Source organism: Lactuca virosa, chromosome 5 (assembly GCF_052849685.1).
Source record: "Lactuca virosa cultivar CGN04683 chromosome 5, Lactuca_virosa_CGN04683_v6, whole genome shotgun sequence".
NCBI classification, from domain to species: Eukaryota; Viridiplantae; Streptophyta; class Magnoliopsida; order Asterales; family Asteraceae; genus Lactuca; species Lactuca virosa.
In genome coordinates this window covers 128,838,886-128,844,885 of record NC_136430.1, presented here as the reverse complement: position 1 = coordinate 128,844,885, position 6,000 = coordinate 128,838,886, and positions in this window count along the sequence as shown.

Below are 6,000 nucleotides of genomic sequence, written 5' to 3'. Positions count from 1 at the left end.
GAATCAGGCAACTCTAGCTCTAAATTCCTGAAGTACCTAGCCTATCCTCTAGCATGCAGCTCTAATATCTCATAAGTATCTCATAATATAAACAAGTAATGGTATTTTGGGAAATCACTGTTCGGGCTCTGGCTGATTGTACACACTGCTCCATCTCGTTTTCTCTTAAAAGCTCTTACTCGTTTTAGAAAATCATTTCCTTTTAGAAAAACTTTTCTCAAATCCTCAGTTTGAGTCCAGACATACCCGAGGGTACATCCGAATCCCTCAAACCAAGGCTCTGATACCAACTTGTCACTCTAAATTCTCAAACAATTTTTTTTAAATCACATAAAACCCAAAATCACATTTCTCAAAACCCACAAAATGTATGAGTTGTCAAAACACAAGGCAACAAATCTTTGATAATATCCCAGAATCCTCAAAACAGAATCTCTAACTGGTGTGTACAATCAAACCGGCGCCTTCCCGCGATCCTGAGAGGTACCTGAAACACATATCACACAACATTGTAAGCACGAAGCTTAGTGAGTTCCTCAAAATACCACATACACAAATAATAAGCCTCTCATGGCTATAGCTCGACATGAACCCTCCGGTCATGCGTCTCGGTGAGGACCCTCCGGTCTCACTGCTCGGTGTGGACCCTCCGGTCATGTGTCTCAGTGAAGACCCTCCAATCTCATAGCTCGGGTTGGACCCTCCAGTCCTGTATCTCAGTGAAGACCCTCCGGTCTCACAGCTCGGTTTGGACCCTCCGGCCCTAACTTAGTAAGGCACAGAATAATATAGCATATATCATAAAGACAAAATGCATAGTATCACATAACTCAGTATAAGCACATAGGACCCTCCGGTCGATAACTCAAATAAGACCCTCCGGTCACACAGTATTACCGCTCAGGTAAGTATAGTGAGAAGACTCACCTCGTAAGTAAAGCAGATATGTATCGTACTCAAACTGCAGGTCTAGACTCCGCCTACATATATCACAATCACCTCTAATTAGCAATTCATCAATAACTTTAAACTGCTAAGCTAACTCCTTTGCTAAATCTCCAAAAAGGGTGAAGGACCATTTTACCTCTCCTTGATCTCCAAAGTTCACATTTTGGTCAAACCCTAAAAGTCCACGGGAGTCAACAGTCCATGTTGACTCAACTCGTCGAGTGCATCTATGCGACTCGTAGAGTTCCCTCTGTTCTCAGGAAAAATCGGGAAAACTCGGGTCAACTCGCCGAGTTGTCTCACCAACTCGTCGAGTCAGCACAGTGTCCAGAAGACCGGGAAACCCCCAACTACTCGTCGAGTTGTCCCAATAACTCGTCGAGTTCACTTTAAATCCACAGACGGGAAAAACCCTCTTAACTCGTCGAGTTGGATGTCCAACTCGTCGAGTTCTCAAGCCAATTCTCATTTCAGTCGATTCTAGTGCTCCAAACTCTAGATCTAACCTCCTAGCATGGAGTTACCATGTAAAGTTGCTAACTTTACGATCGTGCAAGGCCTCACAAGGCTAAAATACCCAAAATTATGCTCAAGAAGGGGTTTAGGACATGAAGAAGGGTCAAAGCTTCATAAAGCTTGAGCCTTTATGTACATGAGGGCTTAGAGGAGTCCAGATCTGAAACTACTCCCCCTGGACAAGCTCAACCTGAAAATGGCCCTCATTTTGCACCAAAATACCCATAAACTCAAACAAGAAGAGATCTAAGAAATGGCAAGCCAAGGTAAGGACTTTCTAACTCCAAATGGATGCTACAACTGTATGAATGTTGGATCTAAAGAATCCTTCTTGTTCCAAGCTCTTCACTCTTCAAGCTTCCTCCAAGAATGAACATTTTTGGCTTCACACACTCAAAATATGGGCTAGATCACTAGGGTTTCTCTATGGACGTGATAGGGTGATGAGAGAGGCGGGGTAAAGGAGTTAAAGTCCTTTAAATAGGGTGCAAATCCGAATAGTTAGGGTTTTCTCTAAATAGCCTCAACTCGTCGAGTCTAGCTCTCCAACTCGAAGAGTAGGCTTCATAACGCACGTGTCTAGATCAACTCCTACACGACGATTTGGGCCAACCAACTTGTCTAGTAGGCCCTTCAACTTGCATAAAATCCTCTAGTCCCACATCCAGGAATCAGGGTGTTACAACTATATTTGGTATGTACTTGATTTGATTATGAGAATGGTCCTCTTGGGTTGCATTCACTCATGAAACTTGATAGGATGACTAGTGGAGAGATAGAGAGAGAGAGAGAGAGAGAGAGAGAGGGAGAGAAAGAGAGAGAGAGAGAGAGAGAGAGAGAGAGAGAGAGTAGTATTTATTATATGAATAATAAATTGGTACCCATAATGATTTTATTAATATATATTAAAAGATTAATATATTATATGGAAATCATATTTTTAATTAGTAATTAATCAGAAATTAATTTGATATAAATTTTGGGATTAAAAGAACTGATTAATAATTGAGCGGCTGTTTTGCAAATCATTGATAGTTGCAAAATTGGGCTGATGGACTCCATAGAGTGGAGTGGACGAAATCCTATTGGGAAGCCCAATAGATTTCGTCCCAGGGCTCTAAAGAGGGAATCCATGGGCTGCTTGTTGCCTAAGCAAGGTATTAGGGTTTCCACCTGAAAACCCTAGCAGCCACAGCTATTTAAAGACCCTTAACCTAAGGATTTTGGTTCTATGCATTCTAAGAAGAACCCTGGCCGAAAATCCACCTCTCTCCAAGTTATTCTTTGCATTGAGTGTTTGTGACTCCATTAGAGGTGCAACACTTGGGGCACTAAGCTTTCAAGAGTCAAGGACTTCAAGGATTATCTTGTTATTACAATATAAAAAGTGAGGTAATCATCAAACCCTAGTTTTATACATGTTTTTCGAAAATTATATGCTAGTTAATAGGGTTATTGCTTTGGATTTTGTATTTGCATGTTCAATAGAGAAAAACTTAGATCCAAAGCAATTAGGGTTGCATGTATACCATAGGATTGTTGTAATGCTCAAAACTCATCAGTGGTATCAGAGTCTAAGATGTTTTTCAATTGAATTGGTGCAAGAGTGAACTGCCAAAAGAACATGAAAATCATTTTTTTGCTGTCTGGCACCCAAACTCGACGAGTTGCATATAGAACTCGACGAGTTGGGTGAACTCGACGAGTTCCTTGCCTAACTCGACCAGTTGACTCGTCTGGTGCCGGATTTTTTGATTTTTTGATCAGTTTTTTATTTGGATAATTACCATAACACGTTTTTTAATGCATAAATTCGATTTTTCTGATTGGTATATGATATCCTTATCAAAATTGAAGATTTGATTGAATATGAATAATATTAGATTATTTTTTATTCAAAGATTTAACCTAGATTTTGAAAAGGTTTCAAATCACACCCTTTTGGTCTTATAGTTTAAAGTTAAAATTAAAGGTTTTAGTTTTTGGAAATTTAAATGGTTAAACCCAAGTATTTTGAAAAGTTTCAAAAGTGCACCTCATGGTTTTATAATTTTAAATTTGATTAAATAGCTTTAATTTTGAAATCTTAAATTTAGAACCTTGGTATTTTGAATAGTTTAAAAATACACCCTCTTGGATTTTATTAATAAGATTAATTAAGTGTTTAATTAAAGGAGAGAATTAATAAATCTATAATATGGTTTAAATTTAACTAAATTAAAAGTCTAATTTATTAAAGGATTAAACCACTTAGTATTTTAAAAGTTTAAAATACACCCTTATACTGTATAAAATTAAAAAGTCTAATATATTATATATATATATATATATATATATATATATATATATATATATATGTATAAGATAAGTCAGTCTTACCGTTAGTAGGCCTCATTCACGAAGCTGATCTATAAGGGGTGTTTAAGGAAGCGGTCTGTAAAATGACCGTCATTGGGTATCCACTCTTACCCACCTCACTCTTGACTAGTGGAGGGTCGTTAGCCGAATGGGTAGGATAGGACACTAATCTCTCATTAAAAGTATAATGAACATACAAAGTAACTAAGCCTTTTATAAATTCCCAATCTTAGTTACTTTAGGAAAATGTGAAAATGATGTTATTCCATGAAATTACACTTTGCACATTGCCAAGTCGTTAGTGGATCGTGTGTGGTTAACCGGCACACACACTTGGACTAACAAGGGTGGCAAGTGGTAGCACGAGAATTATCATAGATCAATGGAGTGTGTGTGGTTAACCGACACATTGATTAGGTCGTTAATGACTCGAGAGTGCCAAGCTAATTTGCATGGTTATTCACACCTTATTTGTGATCCTCGGTATCCCAGTCACAAACTTGAAGGGCATAATCGAGATTAAACATGTCATTGAAAAGTTCAATGAATCTCAAAAGAATCTAGGAATTTCATTTCATTTAAAACCTAATTCTTCATTTCGTTTTTTGTGGTGGAATTGGTAAATCGTCATTTACTTACCTTCAAATAGTTTGCAATTGGATTATGGCATCCCTCTTTCGAATTGTGAATTATTGTGTTGGGTCCTATCCTTAATATTTCATTTGGGTGTTATATTAAGGATTAAATCAACTAACTTGAATTTCTCCCCTTTTGTAGATGTCTAGTTTTGACAACTATGGTCTTCCTCAATCCTTTGGAAAAGGTTTTCCATTCGAAGATGATATTCCACATGTCGATAAAGGTGAAAGATCATTCCCTTCTTCGGGCAAAGGTAGAACTGGAAATCATACTTCTCTTCCTCCACCTCATCCAATAATTCTCCCTGACCCACAATTTCGTCAACTTGAAAAGTTCAAGGTGGCGCAAGCCCTATTGGAATGTAAACATAAAGATGGAAACTATGTGTGTGTACATGTTCGAAACATGAAGTCGCACCTTGACAGACTAGGAATGTTGGGTGTCATTTTCCCAAGGAAGCTAGTTGTTGACTTGGTTCTTCAGTCGCTTCCCGAGTCGTATGGTCAGTTTGTTAAAGACTACTATATGACAGATCACGACATGACTCTTATTGATCTGACATATTTGCTAATTGCTGCTAAATCAGTAATGATTTGGCGCACTGGTAAATCAAAATTGATTGGAAGATCCACTTCCCAAATTTCAATGACATTGGTGATGGCAAAGGTGATAGTCCAGAAATGGTTTCTTCTCCTAACGAAGAGAAATCACTCATGGTCGAAAAGTTTGATCATAAGAGAAAGGCAATTTTTGAGATAGTCCCATGTGTCATTCCCAAAGAGTCCATATGTTTCTATTGCCAAGAGAAGGGGCATTGGATGCGAAGCTGCCATATCTACCTGAAAGATCGCAAGGATAGTAAAGTCAAACTGTATGACTCTACTTCAGGTAAGTCCGCTGTCTAACTCTATTAAGTTCCTATTTATAGATTCTTAATACATGATGTGATAATATTGTATTTTGATGTTTTGTAGGATCAAAGAAGAAAAGGAAGGAAGCTTAAAAGAAGAGTAAGTTGAGTCTGATCGTGAAGATATGGATTTCAATCACATGGTTCGATGATCGGATTTTGAGCTGCTACTTAGGGGTTGCGATAGATTGCTGAGGAATATTTAGAAACATAGTTTTCATTTGTATTTGCGTTGTAAGGATAAGTTTTTTCCGCATTTTATAAATAAAATAAAATTTTGATTTTGTCTTATTTTTATGGTTCCTTGCAATAGCATTTGTGAAAATTGTTGTTTATATATTATTAGCAATGTTGAAAATGGATTTGATTATTGGTTATATCGTTTGTGGTAGTGTCTTAATTTACCAAGTGAGGAAGGATTCTCATCACCCAAGTTTCAATTGGAAAGAGACTTGGAATCATGCAATATCAAATTGTGTGATGTATAAGAATCTTGATCTTTGGAAAATTGAAACTAATTCCTTGTTCACATGTATATGTGAGTCAAGTGAAAAACTAAATGATCTAGTACACATTGATGTGGACTGGTCAGATCCACCACAAAGGATGATAAAGGCTATTCGTCATGA